General features: G+C 41.3%; 1 protein-coding gene across 20 annotated transcripts in view; it reads right to left on the bottom strand.

Annotated features, from left to right (window-relative positions):
- The window catches only part of LDLRAD4 (low density lipoprotein receptor class A domain containing 4), a 514,307-nt gene that overhangs the window by 314,809 nt on the left and 175,377 nt on the right, over positions 1–24,121 (bottom strand). For 3 of the 20 annotated variants that reach the window (XM_057504003.1, XM_057503993.1, XM_057503997.1), the window contains exons 3-4: positions 10,849–10,997; positions 10,474–10,738 (exon numbers count right to left, since the gene is read on the bottom strand). The exons of 15 other annotated variants lie outside the window; for them this stretch is intronic. The gene's annotated coding sequence lies outside the window, so the exon portion shown is untranslated. The remainder of the gene's footprint in view (positions 1–10,473; positions 10,739–10,848; positions 10,998–24,121) is intronic. 2 more of the 20 variants (XM_057503996.1, XM_057503992.1) reach the window with 2 other exon arrangements.

Here is a 24,121-nt window from a genome sequence, read left to right on the forward strand (position 1 = left end):
TGTACAACACAGAGAAGGCAAGTAGTGATTCTACAACATTTTGCTATGCTGATGGACAGTGACTGTAAAGGGGTTTATAGGGGAGACCTGGTATAGGGGAGAGCCTAGTAAACATAATATTCGTCATGTAAGTGTAGATTAGTGATACCAAAAACAAAGCAAAAAAAAAAGGGCAGTTCCTGTGTGGTAACCTCCAACGAGTTCTACACAAGGGTATAAAGGGCATATAAAAGTGTAGGCAAAGGGTCTGTTTGTGTTTATACAGAGGATCAAAGCCTAATTGGGCTACCCCGAAAATGAACTAAGATACGATATGAAAAAGAACTTCCAACATCTGCACTCTCTGGAAGACTCATGCCAGAAGATGATCATCAAAAAACCCCAACAAAGATCCACGCACTGCTACAGCTGTAGATGCACTCATCCCACCAGTTCCTGGACTTGCCATGGGAATGAGGAAGGAGATATCTAAGCTGGCCTGTGCATACAGTAAAACAACAAATTTGACTGGATCTATACTGTTGGAACTCAACCAAGAATTTGGAGAAGTGCAAATTGTAGCGCTCCAAACTCTTACAACTACAGACTATTTACTGTTAAAAGAACATATGGCATGTGAACAGTCCCCAGGAATGGGTTGTTTTAATTTGTCTGATTTCTCTCAGACTGTTCAAGTTCAGTTGGACAATATCCACCATATCATAGATAAGTTTTCACAAATGCCTAAGGTGCCTAACTGGTTTTCTTGGTTTCACTGGAGATGGCTGGTAATTACAGGTATGCTTTGGTTATGTAACTATACTCCTATTATGTTAATGTGTGTGCGCAATTTAAGTAGTAGCTTAAAACCTATACATGCTGAAGTTACTCTACAAGAAGATATGTCAAAGAAATAATCAATCTTCCCATGTTTTCTTCCGTCTGCTACTTCTATAGCTTTTCTTCTTCCTTCCTAATTACAACCCTTAAATAGAATTCGTGCCTCATATCAAATTTACCGAGTATCATAACTCCTCCAAGTGGTAAAGATACCTCAAGACAAATGCTGGGCATAGAAGCCACAGGGCATAAATATGCAAAGAAGTAAAAAGCTAACCTTTTCAAACAATAAGGCTTCCCTCTCACTTACCAACTTCACATTTCCCTGTATGGCCCCGGAAGATGACTGGTTAGCCAGAGACGGGTAAGATTCCTCAAGGGAGGAACAACCTAAGACAGGCACAGTCGCAGGGGGGCCATCAGGTGAGAAATTGGGGATCAACAGAGGGGAGGCTTAGAACCTCACCCCCCCTGTTCTGAGAGAAATCTTCTGCATACGTGGATGTTTTATTGCCCTGGTCTAGCTTGGATTAACACATAGTCTACAGGCACACACCTGATCATCTACATTTGCTCTCTTACAACACTAAACTATGTTTTCTACCTTTATCTTGTATCTACCTACCACGTCAGCATTTTATTAAAAATAATAATAATAAAGAGAGAAATGTGGTATCCACATATAAATCAAGTATAAAAACCAAATGAGTATTCATATTTGAACTGACTGTTTAGAGTTCATAATGCATGAGCAAAACCGAAGGTTTCTGTGATGGCTGCCCTTGTACTGTTCACTATGTAACTTATTCATTATGTAAGAATTTGTTCTACATGTAAGAACTTGTTTGTTATGCCTCAGAAGATTGCAGACTGACAAAAATTAGGCTTGGGGTGGATTAATGATTGTGCATTGAGCATTGACTCCCCTATACAGAATTTTATTGTCGTTAACAACCATTTGATCAATAAATATGAGAGATGCCCTCACAAAAAAAAAAAAAAAAAAGGACAGACTTCCAATGGTAAAATAAATAAGTAACCGGGATGTAATGTATAGCATAAGGAATATAGTCAAGATATTGTAACCGCTTGGTAGGGTGATAGCTGGAACCTAGAATTATGTATATAAATGTTCTACCACTGTGTTGTACACTTGAAACTAATGTAATGTAATATTGTGCGTCAACTACCCTTCAATAAAAAATAATTATTTAAAAAAAAAAAAACTCAAATATTTAATTTAGCTGAACCTACAAAAAGCTTCATTTTTCCACAAAAGGACCTGTGAATAATTCCCTCAGCTGTCTTCAGGGACACAATGTGAGAAAGAAACCATGCTCTGGATTACTCTCTCTTGTTAAGTAACCAGGGTCTCTTAAAGAAGACTCATTCATTCTGAAGTAAACACATAATTTACTATGAGTTCAAAACTTACAGAAATAAATATTTACTTTGAATTTCAAATAATCAGTGTATCTTCATGGTCAAAGAACTAATAAAACCCAGCTAGGAAATCTTTGTGACATTAAGACAGGCAGCCTTTTGAACAAAATGATTCAATCTAATGGGCTTTTACAGGAAGTATATTTCAAAATCAAATCAATTTACTCTTATGACATTTTCCCATGTCTAGATACAAACTGGGTGTTAGAAAAAGAAACTGTAAGTGAAAGGGATTCACATGAACAGGCAGTCTTTTAAGAGACACTGTTGAATTTTTTTTATGAGCAAATGGTGGAGAAGGCCCTTTATAATGAATTTCACCACTCTATACAGAGCACTACAAATATTGACAATTATCATTTCTGTAACAGTGATTACTGAATTAAAAGCCGCCTGACTTTGTGCTAGAGTTTATGTCTCGTTTCCCACAACCCAGCTTCCATTCTCAAGTGGCATTAGTGAAGACATCTGTGGAGAAAGAAGTTTTCCAGTATCTAGAAGACAACAGTACCCAGCTTTAGCTAACAGAGCTTTCTATTTTAGTAACTCTGGTAGAAACAACAGTTGAGATAAAAAGCAAAAGATTGATGCTGGAGTTCCAAGCGTGCCACCATGCAGGAGATCTTTCCAAGGAAAAAGAACAAACAAAGCAATACTAACATGCTTCCCCAAATGACTCCTATCTACATTCATTTTTCCCTTCCTATCTCCTTTGCACCCACTGCCTGCATGATACCATGAGCAGGTTTTCTAACTACTTGTACTGTACAGCTCACATGCTGTGGGTGTCTTGCCTCTCCAACCAGACTGTAAGCTGCTCATAGACAAGGACACTGCCCTATGTTCCTAGCACCCACTCCCTCAGAGCACATCACATACTTCAAACACACAGTTGGTATTCCTTCAAACATGCAGTTTAATACTGTCTGTCTGCTGGGTTGCTTTGATTCCTTCCTTCTTTTCTCCAATGAGGAATTATTGAGAGACTCCTGCACATATGATACTATGCAAAGAATCATCATCTCTTGGTGAGCAGAAAAGAGAACAAAGTGCCTCCATTGAGGGTTTTTTAATTAGCTTGCTATGTGCTTCTGCACAAAAATAATCTAATAATACCTGTCATTAAAAAACATTTTTAAAAAGGGGGAAATAATGTTCACCATGGGAAAGAATGGAAAATTCAGAGAAGTAAATAAAAAATGAATACTAACAATCCATTACCAAAGTTAACCAGTATTAATGTCTTGGCATGTATTCTTCAGATCAGTTAACAATGTGTATATAATTTTTAAAAAATAGTATCCTATCACAGAGACTATTGCATAATATTTTCACTTAATATATATAAAAACTCTATGTTAATTGTTCTTTGAAAGAGAACATTTACATGACCTGAGTGTATTTGAGGACAATCTTTTAAAATTCAGAGTAATACTTATCTTCACTCCTTGCTGATAACAAGATCCAGTCTACAAGAGAGGCGGCAGAACATGCACAGTACATGGAACTATTTGGACACTGTAAGGCTGGAGGCACCGAGGGAGGGGTGAGCACGTCAGACACTGATGACGTGCCAAAGTCCCCAGCTGCTGCCCCCTCCCAACCTGAAAGAGGTGCCTTAGGCTAGCCAATCCTCCTGCTGCTGTAAATCTATGCTCTACTTCACCCTACCTTCTTTAAAAACTCGCTGCCTGCCCTGCTGGGCGCGACTTCTCTGGCCTGTGACTAATCAGACCAGAGAACATCACCCAGGATTGCGCCCTATTAAACTTTTGGCTCCTTTGTAGCCTCCTCACCTGGTCATTTCAGCTCAATTTTACCTTACAGCTGGTGCCGAAACCCGGGACAGAGATGAGGTGCAGAGCTCCAGCCAGCCACTGGCAGCTCTCACCTCTCCTTCCCCGACCCAGGACCTCTGCCAGCTCAGACAGCAATTTGGTGAGTCCCTCCTTTCCCCTGGTCTGTTTTCCCAGTCCTGTCTCCACCTGGTTCAAAATTGTAGCTACATCCAGGTTCTCCGGGCATTAAGCCTGTCCTGGTCCCGAGATAGAGGAGACGTCCTCATCCGGGCTCCCAGATCTCCGGGCAAGTGCTGGGAACTTCCCTGTCTCCTCTTAACCTGAGCGAGTTTGGGACACTGAGCTCGCCAGTTTAGGGACTCTGGGAAATGGGTAACAGACATGGGGAACCAGTCCTCTAAATTGGAGGCTCAGACCCCTCTGCAGTGTCTCATATCCAATCTGACAACCCTAGATATAGTGGAGGAGATCCGTACACAGAAACTGGTCTGACTCTGTTCTCAGACTTGGCCCCAGTATCCTCTAGACAATCAATCTCAGAGGGAACTTTTGATTTTAGCCTCCTCACTGACCTAGCCAATTTCTGTCGCTGAACTGGGAAGTAGTCTGAAGCCTTATATGTCCAGGCCTTTTGGACATTGCGCCCCCGCCCAGACCTTTAATGTTAAGTGTTCAACGACCCAGGTTCTCCTGGCCCGATCTCCAGTTAAGGATTGTCAGCCTCCTACTCTGCCCAGTCCTTCTTCCTTTTCAGATCCTCCAGAGGACCTTGGTCTCCCGCCTCTCTCAGCTCACTATCCCTCTCTCTCCGCCACCATCTTTAAGTTCTTTGTCTCCCCCATGTCGCTGCCATCTTCAGGTCCTTCGTTCCCAGCCACGCCGCCTTCCTGCTCCTCTCCTCTTCCAGTGTCTGCGCCTCCCCCTCCCCGTCTCTTTCCACCTTCCCCGCCCTCTTCCCCGACCAGAACACGCTCCTCCCGCCCTCCAGTTCTGGAAGCCACGGACAAGACTCCTCCCAGCACAGACCTGCCTCCTTTCTCTCCTGACCCTACACCCCTCCCCACACCTGCCGTTTTGTAAGTGGTGTGGCGTGGTTGTTGGGAGTGGGTGAGACGGGCATAGCAAGTGAACATCTCAGTGATTGTGTATTGCCCTGTGTGTGCCTACAGCCTGAAAATTTTTGTGGTGACCTAGAATCTTGAAGTTTTGCTAAGTTAAGTCCACATATTTTGTGCTTAGAGATTATGCTGTAAAGCACATGGTGTCAGGAATTATAAAGTGTGTTCATGAATTTGTTAATATAAAGAATGCTAGTGAGTGCAATGGTTTACAATAGCTCACTTATCAGTTTGTTCTGATATATCAGAAAATTAAAGTTCTGATATAATCAGAAAATTAAAGTTCCCAATAGTTTTGAGATTAAAGCTACTTAAAGAAGAAAACATCTCTACTTGCTGAAAAGATGTGTGTTTTAATAAGAGAAAGTATAAAGAATGGACATTCGTTTTGTTCAGGGTAAAAGAAGGTAATTGTCCTAAAGTACAGCTATTTATTTAAGAGAGAGAACACTGAATGTAAAAAGAAAGTTGTAGAAAGGTTGTGGAAGAATTTAATATGATCATGCTATATAAAATTAAAGCAAATGAGTCTCAGTATCAAGTACACAGTAAAATTAGAATTTTGTTTTCAATTAAAAAGACAAAGTTTTCGTAACTGTTAGTCTGCTCTTAATATTGAAAGATTACAAAGAGTTCTCTAATTGTTTTATCAAAAGTTTCTCATGCTTAAAGTCTCAATGAATTGTCTGAGTATTTAAGATAATGAGATCTTAATATGAAAAAACTAAAAGCTAAGCTTTGCTAATAACTGTGTAACCTTCTGTATTTGCCTTTAAAATCTTTTATTGTCATTCTAGTTAAATAGATAAGTATTGTTTCATAGTAACTTATGATTCTATTTAGACAAATGCCTTAAAAAACTTTAACAGCTTCCCAAAATCAAATTCAAAAAGGTGCTTTTACCTCTAGTTAACTCTGAACATTTTCCAGAGAGCCCCTGGAACATGTCAGAGGAATTGTTTCTCGTTAGAGAAAATATTTGGCCAATTTGGCTTATTTATCTGATATAAAATTACCTGCTTAATTACCTAGAAAGCACTGTCAAAGGGAATAATGCTAAACTTTGTTACTGAATGTTTTGTGTTACAGAAATATCCAAATTTCCTTATGTCAACTGTCTTACAGTAAGCTCTTATCAAATCTTTAACCATTGTCATTTGTAAGTCTTTTGTCATTTATAGTCACTGTTTTATTACTCCTAAACTAGTAAAGAGCTAGGTTTCACCAGAACAAGTATTAGTTACATAAGACATAAGTTAAAAAGGCAGAAGAGGGACCCCAAACTCCACTCCGTGACCTGGTAACCATGGTCTTTAAAGTCTTTAATACCCGAGATGAGAACATGAGAGGAGGACAATGTCCCAAACCTGAGCCTTTGCAGTGGCCCTGTGGCTGGCAGGACAGGGGTCTCATCACACCAAAGACCGGTCCAGAGCTCGTGAGCCTCCGGGACCCTGCTTCCGGTGTGGCCAAGGAGGCCACTGGGCAAAGAGATGCCCCAACCCAACCAACAAGCTGACTAAACCCTGCCCAGTTTGCAGTAAGAGAGGTCATTGGAAAGTAGAGTGCCCAGTTGGGGAAAGTCACACCCCCATGACAGTGTCTCGTGGGAGGCAGGCCCCCCTGTGGGACTCCCCTCCAGACCTGCTGGGCCTACTTGAAGACTGAAGATGCCTAGACTCGAACACCCCTATCACCCTTGCCAAGCCCAGGGCCACGCTGTGGGTAGCGGGTAAGTCCATCTCCTTTTTGGTAAACATGGGAGCTACCTACTCTGTTTTACCTTCCTTTCATGGGCATTTACATCCTTCCCAGGTCTCGGTCGTGGGTGTCACAGAAACCCCCTCTAAGCCTCTAGAGACAGGTCCGGTAGCCTACACTTTTGAGAGCCACCCTCTTACCCACTCATTTCTAGTCATCCCGTCCTGTCCCATCCTTTTGTTAGGGAGAGATCTCCTCTCCAAGCGTGGTGCCTCTATTTCCCTACCTCTTAGTCATCCCCAACTGAGCTCACTCGTCATCTTAGCTGATATAAGTTGTAGCCCTGAGGCCTCCACAGACCCTCCTGTACCATCAACCTGCATTAACCCAATAGTCTGAGACACCTCTACTCCTGTAGTGTCGAGCCATCATGCTCCCATCCTCATCCACCTCAAAGACCCATCCTCCTCTCCTTCTAGACCCCAATTTCCTATTTCCCACACCCATTGCAAGAGCATCCAACCTATCATTAACCATCTTCTTTCCCAAAGGCTTCTGGTACCAACTAATTCTCCCTGTAACACTCCAATCCTTCCAGCCAAGAAGCCATCGGGGGCCTACCAGCTTGTTCAAGACCTGCGGATAATCAACGAAGCTGTAGTCCCTCTTCACCTGGTCATCCCTAACCCTTATACTCTCTTATCTCAAGTTCCTCTGGACACCTCTCCTACCTACCTACCTTCTCGCTCCTAAGAAAGATACTCCCTTGTCCTGTCCAATGCTTGTCTTTCCATTCTTTCATCCAGGCTGCTTGCTACGAACAAGCCTCAGTCTGTCTCTCATCATCCAGACAACAGTACTAGATGGGGCAAAGCCTAGGTGATCATGCTAGATATATCTGTCCAGAGAGATGAAGGCAACATATCTGCTAGAACCTCTGGCCACCGATAGAGAGGTCAGACAGTAGAAGTACACAAGACCATGTGGGTACATCAGTACTCGCCCCTACCCTCCAAGCCTCCTCTGGCCTCCCACCAGCCTCAACCCTCCCCGCGCCACCCCTCCTCAGCCGGAAGTAGCCAGATCAAGTCGGCGCCCATTATAATCAAAAGGCTGGAATGTAAGGCTGGAGGCACCAGAGGGAGGGGTGAGCACGTTGGACACTGATGACGTGCCAAAGTCCCCAGCTGCTGCCCCCTCCCAACCTGAAAAAGGTGCCTTAGTCTAGCCAATTCTCGCACCGCTGTAAATCTATGCTCTGCCTCCCCCTACCTTTTTTAAAAACTTGCTGCCTGCCCTGCTGGGCGCAACTTCTCCGGGTTGTGACTAATCAGACTGGTGAACATCACCTGGGATTGCACCCTATTAAACTTTTGGCTCCTTTGTAACCTCCTCGCCTGGTCATTTCGGCTCAATTTTACCTTACAGAGACTCTTAATACTGACAAGTATCCCCAAAAGTAGTGTCAAATCATATTACAATTCCACACAGAAGTGCTCTAGTGCTGTTAATCTGGCAATAAAAATGTTTCACATTTTTAAAATGAGACTTATGAAGACTTTAGGTACCTTTAAAACCACAATCAACATTTATTTTATTTTTATTACAGTACTACTCCTGACACTACATATTTTATCATGGAAATGAGAACTACTACTACCACTGTCAGCTGTCAAAACACTTCCTTCAAGCCAAGGTCATAAGCTCACACTAGCTCGAAGACAACATGATAGTTAAAAATGCAAAACTGCCCTAAGAGCTGACTCCTAGACTCCTCTGACACGATGCATAGCAGGTTTTGTTCTGTTTAGACAAAGCTCTTTTTGGCACTGGAATAATTAAACTACATGGGCACACTTGAGAAACCTGCATTTAAATTTCTAGCATCATTTTCCTCTGGTGTAGTCCTAAAGACTTTCATTAAGGGAAGAAACTTGCAGCCTTCCCCCCCACCCACACACATTCTCTATTCTTCTTATTCTCAAGCCTTTCTGCCAGTTGGCATTTTTATGATTAACCTGATAACTACAGCACATATAACTAGTTAGAGACATGACTACTTTTTCCCAAAAAAATGAGGCAGGCTCTCATATCTCATACAAATAAAAAAATAGCAATGTTTTCCCAACTAAGCTCTTCTCTGAAGGCATGAAAGTATCCAATGTGCTTATATCCAGTGATGTGCAAACTTCTCATGTAGTTTTCAGTACTGGAGTCAGAAGGAAGCTTTTTGCCCTTCACACAAATAAATACTAAATCTCACTCAAGAATAATATATGATATTTATCATCTTTGCATTCCCTTTTCATTTCTATTAAATTGGTTTCCATACTATTAGATCTACCAAACTGTTTTCTGCTACCTTTACCTTTTGAATTTTCTACTTGTTTCATTTATCTGCTCAGATATATTTATATTTCTACAAAGGTCCAGTGGAAACATCTTGATACATACCTGAAACAAATAGACTTAGATCCAAGGGTCACCTAGGCCATATCCTACTAGGGCAGTGGTTTCAGAATCAGACAACCACACTAGGTTGGCTCTGTGGTATTCCTAAACAGCTTCTCTAAATTGTACCTTGACCTCTGGTGTATCAGTTCCCTCTACCTACAGACTTTATTGGCATATTCCAAAGCTCCACATGAAAAGTCTATTTGGACTACAAAAGACTTTGAATAAGGTCACCGGAACACTGAACTGACACAAATATATGAGAGTAAAATTATGACTCACATTTTGAAAAACCAAGAAATGGTCCAATAAAGGCTGTGAGACTATCACACTGGAACTGCTACCTGACAGTCCTACCTAAGTCAGCACAACACACAACCAGCCTTAACAGAAATGCTGGTGCTCAAGGCAAAGCAATGATGACAAATCCCAAAGTGGCTCTCCTCTTACACCTCTGCTTTACATTGTATTCCAGACACAGGTCCTGGCCCTTCCACCTTCCTCTGTGGGTAACAATCACAAGTTTAGCTCACCTTGCCCATTAAACCACCATTCGGGACAAGCCACCTATACGAAATCTAGTTGCCGACAGAAGTCACAGCAAGCATGCATTGCTCTGCCAAGACCCTGGGGGCAAATCTCCACGAAGGACACCATGGTGTGTAACTGACATGATGCTAAGAGAGAGAAGCCCTTAATGAGAAACATGCAACTCATTACTCCTCATTAATCAAACTGTGTAAGAGGCCCCTCCCAGCTCTGTCTGTGCAGCCTTCACTTCAGCAATAATGCCTGACACAGATGAGGGGAGTGATGATGTCACCTAGACAAGCCTGCCCGTGTGCAAGATGATGAAAGAACCTTCTTGCAGAATCCCAGAAAGGTGATGTCTTAATCTTCTAGCAGATGAGACAATACAGAGCTGGCTAAGGGCCACTGTAATGCTGGCTCTACTTTCCAGAGGGCTGTGCTTAGAGCCATGGAACAACCCCCAAAGTGAAGAGCAACAAGAAGCATTAGACATTAAGGAAAGAAGTATATACTCTTCCTCAAACCCAGTATCTTGCCCTTATTAGAAATCATCACCAGAAAAGTGGCATGCTGTGTAGACTAAAATGACAGAAGAAATGGGAACTTACCTTCAGAGGCATATCTGGAGTGAACAGTGAAAGGGAACCCTGTGGCTACAGCAAGCATCTTCTTGATGAGCAATGGGCTCCTTTCACTGGGGTTGCTTCGGCGTTCAGAACTTTAAACTTGTACTATCTTCACTCCCTCCATTTATATGCCAATATCTACAATGCACATTCAACACTCAAATATTTGGTGCAAACCTTAAAGGCAATTCTTGATGCAAAACTTGGCAGGGTTGTTACCCTCATCTCCACCCATCTGCCTCCTCCTCTGGAGAAAAAGGGACCAAATTCAGCAGAAATAAAAGGAAAGTGGGGGGGTCAGAAAAATATCAGAAATGTTCACAGGGCAGGAATGTACATAGTCACATCCCCACTTACCTGCAGAGTGAAAAGGCAGAGCACGGCCAATTTTCCTCTTCAATCCTGAGAGGCTTTGTGTGAGAAGGTGTCCAACTGACCTGCCTCTCAGTGGCTGTTTTCCCTTTTGAAAAAGGATACTAGAGATGCCTTTTTGAGTCAAATTATCTCTGTAAATAAGTTTAAATGGCCAGTACAGTTAAGGGCAGAAATTGGAAAATCCATGTTATATTTACTCATGTTCTTTTCATGACTGTTTGTGGTCTTCTAGAAATTCCACAACTTAATTCAGGATCTTTTGTCATACTTACTCATATTAGTATGGATATATGTAACAGAGGCCCAGACTAACTAGCTAAAACACTCTCTAGCACTGAGAGTAAAACTAAACAGGATCATCACTAATAAATATTGGTAACTATCCTTGCTGGATACAGTGTAATATTGTATATCTCCTCATCTTGCTACATCCCCAATTAGATTACAACCTCACCTGAGGCCAGATAACACATTTTTCTGAGAACACAGAATATTTGTTCTGTTTCTAAAGTGGCTCAGAGATGCGGGGTTTTTGTTCTCCACTGGTAATGAGAGAAATGACTAGTAGCTTGGGTCCTGAGTAAGGCAAGCTTGGCTGAGATCCTGGGTATCCAAGCCTCACCCACTGCTCAAAAGAGACACCATTCTCCAAGATTCACTGAAGCTTAAAGTTAAGTCTTTTCATTACATGGCCTACCGACAGCTCTCTTTGCTCCATCAGAAGCTGAAGATACCTTAGTCTTACTGATTTCAAATGCCAAGAACAGAAACAAAATTAATCACTTTCCAACTATGCTTTAGCCAAATGACTATTGGTTGAAAGAAAACCTTTGAAACACACAATCCAATCTCAAGAATGTCATCTGAGGTTGAAACAAGTTGGAGGAATCTATACCCTGTGTAGTTGCTGTAGTTGTCCTACAGCAAGACATGCTTAATGTAGATGTCACAAGGAAGTTTAATTCTTAGGGGCAATATTTCTGATGAAGTACCAATATTCCTATCATTCATCATCTATTATAAAATCAGATTCAACTGGCAGGGTCTCTTAACTGGGTATCCACAAGAGACACTCCCAGGGAATCAAATTCCCAGAATTGAGTTCACAATCATGTTTATCTCCCATAAAAAATTTCAATCCCCTCCTTGTTATTACGTACCAAATGGAACAGTGGAGTATTAGGGTTAGCAGGTGACAATAAGACTTCGCTTTTACGCTGGCTTAAATAATTGTAAACACAGGGAAGCTCATTACCTGACAAGTACTCCATCTCATTGTTCAACAACTCCAACTGTTAGAAACTGCCTTCCAACAAGGAGCAGAATTTTGCTTCCCTGTATCTTATACCCAGAGGCCCTAAAATGATCATCTCAGTAGTGCCAAAACCCCACTCCTTCCAGCAACGAAGAGCTGCTCCATTTATTGGAAGGCCTTTATCTTATCCCTGGAGTGTTCTTCATCCTTGGATTCCTTTACTGTTTCTCATGTGACATGAAGTTCAAACTCTTGGCCATCAGAGTCTGTGCCTCTGAACCATTTCTAGTATGTCAGCGCCCATACTTCAGCACAAAACTTGAATCTGAACACAGACGTGGCCTGAGCTATGTGGGTTCTCCTGGGGCAATCCCATGTACTGACTCACACACTAGCCTTCTACGAATACAGCCTGAAAATCCAATGGTGGGATTTGTTTGTTTTCAGCAGCCTCATATTTTTATACAGCACAGGTTTTGGTTTTGTTGTGTTTTGTTTTACCTAATACTAACCCTTTTCCCAGACAGACTTCTTCACTTTCCCAACATAAAGTTATATACCTGAGTTTCTGAACCAAAATACAATTCAGACCTTTATTTTTCACCCATGTTAAATTTCATCATACTTGTATTTTCTAACTTTTCAGGACCTTTCCAAATTATAATTCTGTCACAATATATTGACTATTTCAAGCTGAAATATAAGCCATCTGTCTTAGTCCCTGCAGGCTACCATAACAAAAATACCATAAACTGGGAGTCTTACAAACAGCCTTGATAGTTGACCCTTGAACAATGTGAAGGTTAGAGGTACCAACCCCCAGAGAGTTGAAAAACCATGTACAACTTTTGACTCCCCCCAAACTGTTGACCAGAAGCCTTACCAATAACATAAACTGTCTACTAACATGTATTTTGTAAGCTGTACATATTATACACTGTATTCTTATGATAAAGCTAGAGAAAAGAAAATGTTTTTAGACTGATATAAATTTCCAAAATTTTTCCCAATATATTGATTGAAAAAAATCTGCATTAAGTGAACCTGCACAGTTCAAACCCATTTGGTTCAAGGGTCAACTTATTTCTCATCAGATCTAGAGGCTGAGAAGTCCTAGATCATAGTGCTGGCAGATTCAGCGTTTGGTGTCTGGTGAGGGCCTGCTTCCTTACATCTGGCCATGTTCTCAGTGTAACCTTACACAGTGGAAGGAGCAAGCTAACTCTCTGCTGTCTCTTTTATAAGGGCACTAATTCTATTCATGAGGGCTCTGCGCTCATAACCTAACCACCTCCCAAAGACTCCATATCCTAAATCCATCACTTTGGGGGTTAGGATTTCAACACACGAATGGGGAGGAAGACACAAACATTCAGAACTTAGGACCATCCTTCAAAATTTCAATTATTGAAAAACTTCAAAGAGGATAGTATTACAACCTCCCTTCTCCTGTATTAAACTAAACTATTTTCTGTACTCATAATTGTTAGTGACAGTATTAGTATTTTTCTTCTAACTGTTATACATGTAAAATGAGATAAATTAAATGAGTAGGCAGATGTTATAATTCCACCATCCATCATGTTCTTGTGAACTAGGATTCTCCATGTAAAAGCAAGGAGATAAATGTAATATAGAAAAGACTAGATACAAACACAGTAATCCTGAAATCCTAAATTTAAGTGAATATATTAAGATGAATTCAAAGAATTTTCATCTTTTGATATGTATATATATATACCTACTTCTGTTCACTGAAAAGACCTGAAAATAATAATCTAGTATCAGTGAGCATCCCTAGTACTGAGATTACACTCTTGATGTGCTATTTTCAATGAAAAGAAATTAGAGTTTTTTGGAAAAAAACAGCTTGTTCTAGGTCTAATGCAGAGAATGTATAAACAAGCCTGAAACATATTGTCATAACAGATAGCAGGGAAACCATCAAAAACTACTAATGTCATGTCAAAAGAACTCAGCAGACAACTGGAAGAGACTGTCATTAGTCAATACCGGGACCATTTTGATTTCAGTAATAATAATTGTAGTGGATTGGAATCCATTTGTTTAAATCTAGTTCATAATTATATTTTAAAAATTAATCAGTCATCTTCTGAGGATGATGAGGAAATTTGGTGACTAAAAAGAATGTTTAACATTTATATGAACTGTACCACCAGATAACCAAGTGTTAGATGAGGGGAAGCATCTCCTTATAAAAAGCCTTAATAAGGAAAAACAAAATAATGAAATTGCATGACCAGTTTATAGCCTCCAATAAATTGATGGAGTTAGGAACATAACATTTAAAAGAAAGATGGACAAGCAGACATTACATGTCTTCTGATGAAAGAACACAACACATCTTCTAGACTTGCCAAGGATGGACCAAGATAAACATTCCAGGGAGTTTTAAAGCCCCTGTATGAAAGTATAGGAATCTCTGCACTTGGGACTTTTCAGAACAGAGTAGCATGCAAGTTGGAAGCTACATGCAGGAGAGAAGTGGACAGGTGGGGGGCAGGCAAAAAGGTTTCTAGACTCAAAGACTTCAGGGGATTAGGGAAGTAATCGGGGAAGTGACCAATTTCTGATCAAGCTTCTGGATACTGCTACCAGTTAACAGGAATTACAGAAGACAGAGAAACATGCATTACTACTAAGCAGCTAGAAAAACTCACTGAAGTAAACTACATGTCAACAGGTACCAAATCTTTCACACATATATTTCAAGGAAAGCAAAGGTAAAGAAAGAGAACCTGCATATTAAAAATAACTTAGTAGACATATCAAGGTTTTTAAAATTATAGGGAAATATTAAATTACTGATTGAACTTGTACGATAAAATCATAAACACCAGGAAGTTGTTAATATAGAAGGAATAGAATGGGACTGTGATAGGGAAGGAACACACATAAGGGCTGCGTGGGTGGGTGGCAGAGCTCTAATCTTGACTTCAGTGGTGGCTTCAGGTGTATTCAACACAGAATAATTTAATAAGCTATGTATTTATTACATTATTATATATATCTATCACATATGTATTGTTATATATTAATATATGCTGTTAAACATTTTGTATGTTTCTGTATCTGTTTTATTTACAATTAAAAGGGAAAACTTTTAATTAGATGGGAAATTCTTGTATTTTTTATGTTTCTTTTTTATTTTGTTTCATTTTATTTTATTTTTTATTTTGGTATCATTAATCTACAATTACAGAAAGAACATTATGTTTACTAGGTTCCCCCCTTCACCAAGTCCCCCCACATACCCCTTCACAGTCACTGTCCATCTATGCAGTAAGATGCTGTAAAATCACTACTTGTCTTCTCTGTGTTGTGCAGCCCTCCCCGTGCCCCCCCCACTGTACATGCTAATCGTAAGGCCCCCTTTCTTTTTCCCTGCCCTTATCCCTCCCTTCCCACCCATCCTCCCCAGTCCCTTTCCCTTTGGTAACTATTAGTCCATTCTTGGGTTCTGTGATTCTGCTGCTGTTTTGTTCCTTCAGTTTTCCTTTGTTCTTATACTCCATATATGAGTGAAATCATTTGGTACTTATCCTTCTCCGCTTGGCTTATTTCACTGAGCATAATACCCTCTAGCTCCATCCATGTTGTTGCGAATGGTAGGATCTGTTTTTTTCTTATGGCTGCATAATATTCCATTGTGTATATGTACCACATCTTCTTTATCCATTCATCTACTGATGGACATTTAGGTTGCTTCCATATCTTGGCTATTGTAAACAGTGCAGCAATAAACATAGGGGTGCATCTGTCTTTTTCAAACTGGAGTGCTGCATTCTTAGGGTAAATTCCTAGAAGTGGAATTCCTGGGTCAAATGGTATTTCTATTTTGAGGATTCTGGGGAACCTCCATACTGCTTTCCACAATGGTTGAACTAGTTTACATTCCCACCAGCAGTGTAGGAGGGTTCCCCTTTCTCCACAACCTCGCAAACATTTGTTGTTGTTTGTCTTTTCATTGATGGCGATCATTACTGGTGTGAGGTGATATCTCATTGTGGTTTTAATTTGCATTTCTCTGATGATTAGCGATGTGGAGCATCTTTTCATGTGCCTGTTGGCCATCTGGATTTCTTCTTTAGAGAACTGACTATTCAGCTCCTCTGTCCATTTTTTAATTGAATTATTTGCTTTTTGTTTGTTGAGGCATGTGAGCTCTTTATATATTTTGGATGTCAATCCTTTATCGGATCTGTCAGTTATGAATATGTTTTCCCATACTGTAGGATACCTTTTTGTTCTATTGATGGTGTCCTTTGCTGTACAGAAGCTTCTTAGCTTGACATAGTCCCACTTGTTCATTTTTGCCTTTGTTTCCCTTGCCGGGGAGATATGTTTATGAAGAAGTCACATGTTTATGTCCATGAGATTTTTGCCTATGATTTTTTCTAAGAGTTTTATGGTTTCATGACTTACATTCAGGTCTTTGATCCATTTGGAGTTTAATTTTGTGTATGGGGTTAGACAGCGATCCAGTTTCATTCTCTTACATGTCCAGTTTTGCCAGCAACATCTGTTGAAGAGATGGTCATTTCCCCATTATATGTCCATGGCTCATTTACCAAATATTAATTGGCCATATATGTTTCGGTTAATGTCTGGAGTCTCTATTCTGTTCCACTGGTCTGTGGCTCTGTTCTTGTGCCAGTACCCAATTGTCTTGATTACTGTGGCTTTGTAGTAGAGCTTGAAGTTGGGGAGTGAGATCCCCCCCACTTTATTCTTCGCAGGATTGCGTTGGCTATTCGGGGTCTTTGACGGTTCCATATGAATTTTTGAACTATTTGTTCCAGTTCATTGAAGAATGCTGTTGGTAATTTGATAGGGACTGCATCGAATCTGTATATTGCTTTGGGTAGGATGGCCATTTTGACGATATTAATTCTTCCTACCCAGGAGCACGGGATGAGTTTCCATTTGTTAGTGACCTCTTTAATTTCCTTAAGAGTGTCTTGTAGTTTTCAGAGTATAGGTCTTTCACTTCCTTGGTTAGGTTTATTCCTAGGTATTATATTCTTTTTGATGCTATTGTGAAAGGAATTGTTTTCTTGATTTCTCTTTCTATTACTTCATTGTTAGTGTATAGGAAAGGTACAGATTTCTGTGTGTTAATTTTGTATCCTGCAACTTTGCTGAATTCCGAAATTAGTTCTAGTAGTTTTGCAGTGGAGTCTTTAGGGCTTTTTATGTACAATATCATGTCATCTGCACATAGTGACAGTTTAACTTCTTCTTTACCAATCTGGATTTCTTGTATTTCTTTGTTTTGTCTGATTGCCTTGGCTAGGACCTCCAGTGCCATGTTGAACAACAGTGGGGAGAGTGGGCATCCCTGTCTTGTTCCCGATCTCAGAGGAAAAGCTTTCAGCCTCTCGCTGTTCAGTATGATGTTAGCTGTGGGTTTATCATATATGGCCTTTAATATGTTGAGGTACTTGCCCTCTATGCCCATTTTGTTGAGAGTTTTTATCATGAAAGGATATTGAATTTTGTCAAATACCTTTTCAGCATCTATGGAGATGATCATGTGGTTTTTTGTCCTTCTTTTTGTTGATGTGGTGAATGATGTTGATAGATTTTCGAATGTTGTGCCATCCTTGCATCCCTGGGATGAATCCCACTTGGTCATGGTGTATGATCCTCTTGATGTATTTTTCAATTCGGTTTGCTCATATTTTGTTGAGTATTTTTGCATCTATGTTCATCAGGGATATTGGTCTGTAGTTTTCTTTTTTGGTGGGGTCTTTGACTAGTTTTGGTATTAGGATGATGTTGGCTTCACAGAATGAGTTTCGGAGTATTCCCTCCTCTTCTATTTTTTGGAAAACTTTAAGGAGAATGGGTGTTATGTCTTCTCTGTATGTTTGATAAAATTCTGAGGTAAGTCCATCTGGCCCAGGGGTTTTGCTCTTGGGTAGATTTTTGATTACCGATTCAATTTCATTGCTGGTAATTGGTCTGCTTAGATTTTCTGTTTCTTTCTGGGTCAGTCTTGGAAGGTTGTATTTTTCTAAGAAGTTGTCCATTTCTCCTAGGTTTTCCAGCTTGTTAGCATATAGGTTTTCATAGTATTCTCTAATAATTCTTTGTATTTCTGTGAGGTCCGTCGTGATTTTTCCTTTCTCGTTTCTAATTCTGTTGATGTGTGTTGACTCTCTTTTTCTCTTAGTAAGTCTGGCTAGAGGCTTATGTATTTTGTTTATTTTCTCAAAGAACCAGCTCTTGCTTTCATTGATTTTTTTCTATTGTTTTATTCTTCTCAATTTTATTTATTTCTTCTCTGATCTTTATTATGTCCCTCCGTCTGCTGACCTTAGGCCTCATTTTTCTTCTTTTTCCAATTTCAATAATTGTGACATTAGACTATTCATTTGGGATTGTTCTTCCTTCTGTAAATATGCCTGGATTGCTATATACTTTCCTCTTAAGACTGCTTTTGCTGCATCCCACAGAAGTTCGGGCTTTGTGTTATTGTTGTCATTTGTTTCCATATATTGCTGGATCTCCATTTTTATTTGGTCATTGATCCATTGATTATTTAGGAGCATGTTGTTAAGCCTCCATGTGTTTGTGAGCCTTTTTGCTTTCTTTGCACAATTTATTTCTAGTTTTATACCTTTGTTGTCTGAAAAGTTGGCTTGTAGGATTTCAATCTTTTGGAATTTACTGAGGTTCTTTTTGTGGCCTAGTATGTGGTCTATTCTGGAGAATGTTCCATGTGCACTTGAGAAGAATATGTATCCTGTTGCTTTTGGATGTAGAGTTCTATAGATGTCTATTAGGTCCATCTGTTCTAGCGTGTTGTTCAGTGCCTCTGTGTCCTTATTTTCTGTCTGGTGGATGTGTCCTTTGGGGTGAGTGGTGTGTTAAAGTCTCCCAAAATGAATGTATTACATTCTATTTCCTCCTTTAATTCTGTTAGTATTTGTTTCACATATATTGATGCTCCTGTTTTGGGTGCATTTATGTTTATAATGGTTATATCCTCTTGTTGGACTGAGCCCTTTATCATTATGTAATGTCCTTTATCTCATTACTTTCTTTATTTTGAGGTCTATTTTGTCTGATACTAGCATTGCAACACCTGCTTTTTTCTCTTTGTTGTTTGCATGAAATATCTTTCTCTAACCCTTTACTTTTAATCTGTGCATGTCTTTGGGTTTGAGGTGAGTCTCTTGTAAGCAGCATATAGATGGTTCTTCTTTTTTATCCATTCTGTTACTCTGTGTCTTTTGATTGGTGCATTCAGTCCATTTACATTTAGGGTGATTATTGAAAGATATGTACTTATTGCTATTGCAGGCATTAGATTTGTGGTTACCAAAGGTTCAAGGTTAGCTTGTTTACTACCTTACTGTCTGACCTCTCTTGCTTACTGAGCTATTATAAACACAGTCTGATGATTATTTCTTTCCCTTCTTTTTCCTCCTCCTCCATTCTTCATATGTTTTGTTCTGTGCTCTTTTCAGGAGTGCTCCCATTTAGAGCACTCCCTCTAAGATACCCTGTAGAAGTGGTTTGTGGGAGGCAAATTCCCTGAACTTTTGCTTGTGTGGGAATTGTTTAAGCCTTCCTTCATATTTAAATGATAATCATGCTGGATTCAGTATCCTTGGTTCAAGGCCCTTCTGTTTCATTGCATTAAATATATCATGCCATTCTCTTCTGGCCTGTAAGGTTTCTGTTGAGAAGTCTGATGATAGCCTGATGGGTTTTCCTTTGTAGGTGACCTTTTTACTCTCTCTGGCTGCCTTTAATACTCTGTCCCTGTCCTTGATCTTTGCCATTATAATTATTATGTGTCTTGGTGTTGACCTCTTTGGATCCTGTCTCTTGGGAGTTCTGTGTGCCTCTGTAGTCTGAGCAACTATTTCCTCCCCCAGTTTGGGGAAGTACTCAGTAATTATTTCTTCAAAGACACTTTCTATCCCTTTTTTCTCTCTCTTCTTCCTCTGGTACCCCTATAATGTGGATATTGCTCCTTTTGGATTGGTCACACAGTTCTCTTAATATTGTTTCATTCCTGGAGATCCTTTTATCTCTCTGCATCAGCTTCTATGCGTTCCTGTTCTCTGGTTTCTATTCCATCAATGGCCTCTTGCATCTTATCCATTCTGCTTATAAATCCTTCCAGAGATGGTTTCACTTCTGTAATCTCCCTCCGGATGTCTGTAATCTCCCTCTGGACTTCATCCGTTAGCTCTTGCATATTTCTCTGCAGCTCTGTCAGCATGTTTATGATTTTTATTTTGAATTCTTTTTCAGGGAGACTGGTTAGGTCTGCCTCTGCAGATCCTTTCTCAGGTGTAACTATCTTGGTCTGGACCAGAATTTTTTGCCTTTTTATGGTGATTGCAGTGGCTGTAGGCAGGTTGCAGGTGTGTCAGCTGGGAGAAGAACGTCCTTTCCTGCCTGCTGGATGCCTTGCCCTTCTCCACTGCCTGTGACGGCTACCTGCACTCCTGGAGCAGTCACCGGGTTAATCTCCTAAGCTGCTGTGGGCGGGGTGTCTGTCAGAGCAGCACAGAGCCCTGCGGGGAGTGGCAGGCACGCCAGGTGCGCTCCTCCATGCTAGCGGCGACCCTGCTGGGCAGCTGTGTTACAGCAGCGACCTTTGGGTCTGGCCCGGGCAGCTGTGCATTGGGCTGGGATTCCAGTCAGCTCCTGGGAGCGTGCCTGCTCCCTCTGGCTCCGCTGCTGGTGCGCACAGGCCTTTTCTGCACAGGCTCCTACCGGGCTCTGGCTTCACTGCTGCCGGTGCGCACAAGCCGCGCCTGGGCTGTTCATTCACGCCATTGCAGGGTAGCCCTGCAGCACATGGATCTGCTCTCGGTTCCTTCTAGCGCTTCCGCCCCCGGCGCACGCTCCCACTCTCCTGCTTCTGGGCCCATGTGTTGGGGTCCGCGCCAGTTGGAGGAACGGCTGGTAGGCTGCCTAGTCCTGTGAGGGGCTTCAGAGCTGCACTGCCTCCGTTTAGGGCGCCTAAGTTTTCCCAGTACTCCCAGCTGCCGGAACAACTTCGTCCAGCTATGGGGTCCCTGTCTCTTTAAGACTTGCAGCAAGCACTCGCTTTTCTTTTGTCTCAGGGGCGCTGGTTGCGGGGACCTGCCAACAGGTTTTGCTTTTCCGTTTCTCTAATATCCAGCACCCCATGCACCTTGTGTCTGTGTTCCGGGTGAGGATTTCTAGAGCTGGTTGTTTAGCAGTCCTGGGCTTTCACTCCCTCCCCGTTCTGACTCCTTTCTTCCCACTGGGTTTTGGGGTGGGGGAGTGTTTGGGTCCCACCTGGCCGTGGCTTATATCTTACCCCCTTCATGTGATGCTGAGTTCTCACAGATGTAGATGTATCCTGGCTGTTGTACTGCATCCACTGGTGTCTCTTTTAGGAATAGTTCTATTTATTGTATTTTCAGAAATATATATGTTTTGAGGAGGAGATTTCCTCTGAACTACTCACGCTGCCATCTTCCCATGATCCCCCCGGGAAATTATTTTTAATTTTAACTAAAATGCTCACCTTTTTCTTCTTTCTACACCCCTGCATCATCTCCATTAGACTTATGATAAAAAATGTATTTAAAGTGGACAATGGAAGTTTTTTTCTCAAAGATAGTAAACTGGCTTGAAATAATGCATGTACATTATCTGGGTTCACTGTAAACTTGGTTTAGTGGCAATACACCCATTACAAGCATCTGTGGGTACTACTTACCAATGGTTTAAAACTATCCCTTCTAAAAAAATTCCCCTTGGTTGAACAGGAACCCTTTCTCTCAGAAGTTATGCCCAAAGTCCACTCACTCCACAGCCCAGAAATGCCAGCCCCCATTGCAGCCAGTAGCCAAAGAGTGACTGATAGTGAATACAAAGCCCAATCCCCTTCCCTCAAAGTGGGACCATCCATAGTGCAATTCATGCTCCAGAGTCCCTGCAGGATGGTGCTGCAGTGAGACCTAGCTAAGACCACTGTCCTGCTCAGCTCCTTCCTCCAATGTCCAACACTGCTCTCCTCAATCCCCCATTCCTGAGAATATGCCCTCAATAAATCACTTTATCTATATTGCTGTCTTAGGCTCTGCTTCAGTGAAATCAACTTAAGACTTGAAAATAAGTCACTTTTGCAGTAAACAAAGTGACCTCAGCATAAGTGAAATGAATTACTGACAAGTATGATAGGTCTCAGTAAGTCATAAGTAACCATTTTTACAGTACGGAAATACTAAATGCCATTAGAATGTCTAAACATCTCTCAGTACTTTATGTGGATGGATGACTAACTCCCTCATAAGATTCTCTTATAACTAGCTTCTACCAGCACTCTTTAGAAAGAACAAAGAGCAGACGATTCTACACATCTCTTCCTAGTTTATTACCCGGGCCTTCTACTCAATAGCATCTCAAGGATCATTTAAGTTACCCAGAGGGAAAAAGCAAGCTGGCATCTCACTTGATCTCCACATTCATCAAGTCTTCAAGTCTTCCTAAATTTTAAGCACTGTTTCACTCCAATTGTAGATTCAAAGAATAGGTAAATTCTGATTAAATAACAAAAACAAAAAAGGACAATGTAGCCCGAAGTGAAGGACCTCCACAGCCTCTAAAAGATTCCCTGTGACCTTGTGCCACACAGTCTTTGCCACAGTGTGACACTTTGACAACTTTAATCTTTTCATAAAACATATTTATAATCAATGTGTCAAAAAGACACAGTACTGAGTTGGAAATAAGCACCTCTTTCTATTAATTTCCCTTTTACGGGTCTAAGTAAGTCAAAATGGAGCCCTCTCTATGTTGACAGCTGGTTTCAGAACAGACCCTCCATGGAGATGAATATTGGTGACACTGGTGGTGGCCTCAGGGGAAAAGATACACCCTAAACTAGCAAAGGATTCAGTGAAGGTCTACAGCATATCTATTATTACCTAACCACATGCATCCCTGCCACCCAATGTGGACCAAACTGTACAATGAGGAAGACTTCAGCAAAACTATTTTGAATATATTTTATAAGAAAGTTCACTTTAGAACCATTAAAAGATTCTGGTAAAAGGAAGAACACCAGCTGAATAATCTCTGAATCACACAATCAGAAGGCTCACCTTCTGATTTACACATTTCCCTTCCTTTCAGAAGAATGATACCTAGGTGAGGAGGAGCCTCAAGATGGCAGAGTAGGAAGACAAGATGGAAACCTCCTCCCACACATACACAAAGGAAGCAACTACAGGAAATACAACTAAACCTAAAAATGAACTGAAGACTACACAAAAAAAATCTACACTTGGGGAAGAAAAGAATGCCACACAGAAAAGGGTAAAGTGGCAGAACCGCAACCAAGTGGGACCCCAGCCCATCCCCTCCCAGCCCACAGTCGGGGGGGCAGAGGAATGGAGATGGGAGGGGATAGGTGACCAGGAACTCTTCATACCTGCCCTGGAGATCTGCTCCAGGAACATGAGTCCACATTGCACTGGGTTCTGGTAATTAGTGGGACTGGATACCAGGGACAGTTGGAACACTCTGGGAGACTGAGACACCAGTCCCCTGTGGAGGACAGGCATGCTCCACTGGTCCCATCGAGACCCAACACAGGGGCAACAGTTTGAAAGACTTGTCAGCAGTGGGAGGGAAGCCAGAGAAGCAAGGGTTAGACCTGTCTCTGCAGCAGAAAGGGCAGGTGGAAAATACCTCCTCAGCCCTCCTTCAGCTCAGAGGGTCAACCACTCTCAGAATTCCCAGGTTCTCCCTCCCTGTCACTGGCAGCTCTGCCCTGAGGCACCTTCCTACAAGCCACCGATGGACCAACCCACTCAGTCCAGCAGCATCCAAGTTTGCTGCCTGGGAGGCACAGGGACACTGTGCCAGCTTTCACAGCCCTGTTTCAGACCAACTGGGGAGGCAACTACAGGAGCCAGCTCTGAGAGCGCCTTCCTCCCAATGGGTGGCCAAGCCTGGTGCTCCAAGCCTCAC

The sequence above is a fragment of the Manis pentadactyla genome, chromosome 6 (genome assembly GCF_030020395.1).
Source record: "Manis pentadactyla isolate mManPen7 chromosome 6, mManPen7.hap1, whole genome shotgun sequence".
NCBI classification, from domain to species: domain Eukaryota; kingdom Metazoa; phylum Chordata; class Mammalia; order Pholidota; family Manidae; genus Manis; species Manis pentadactyla.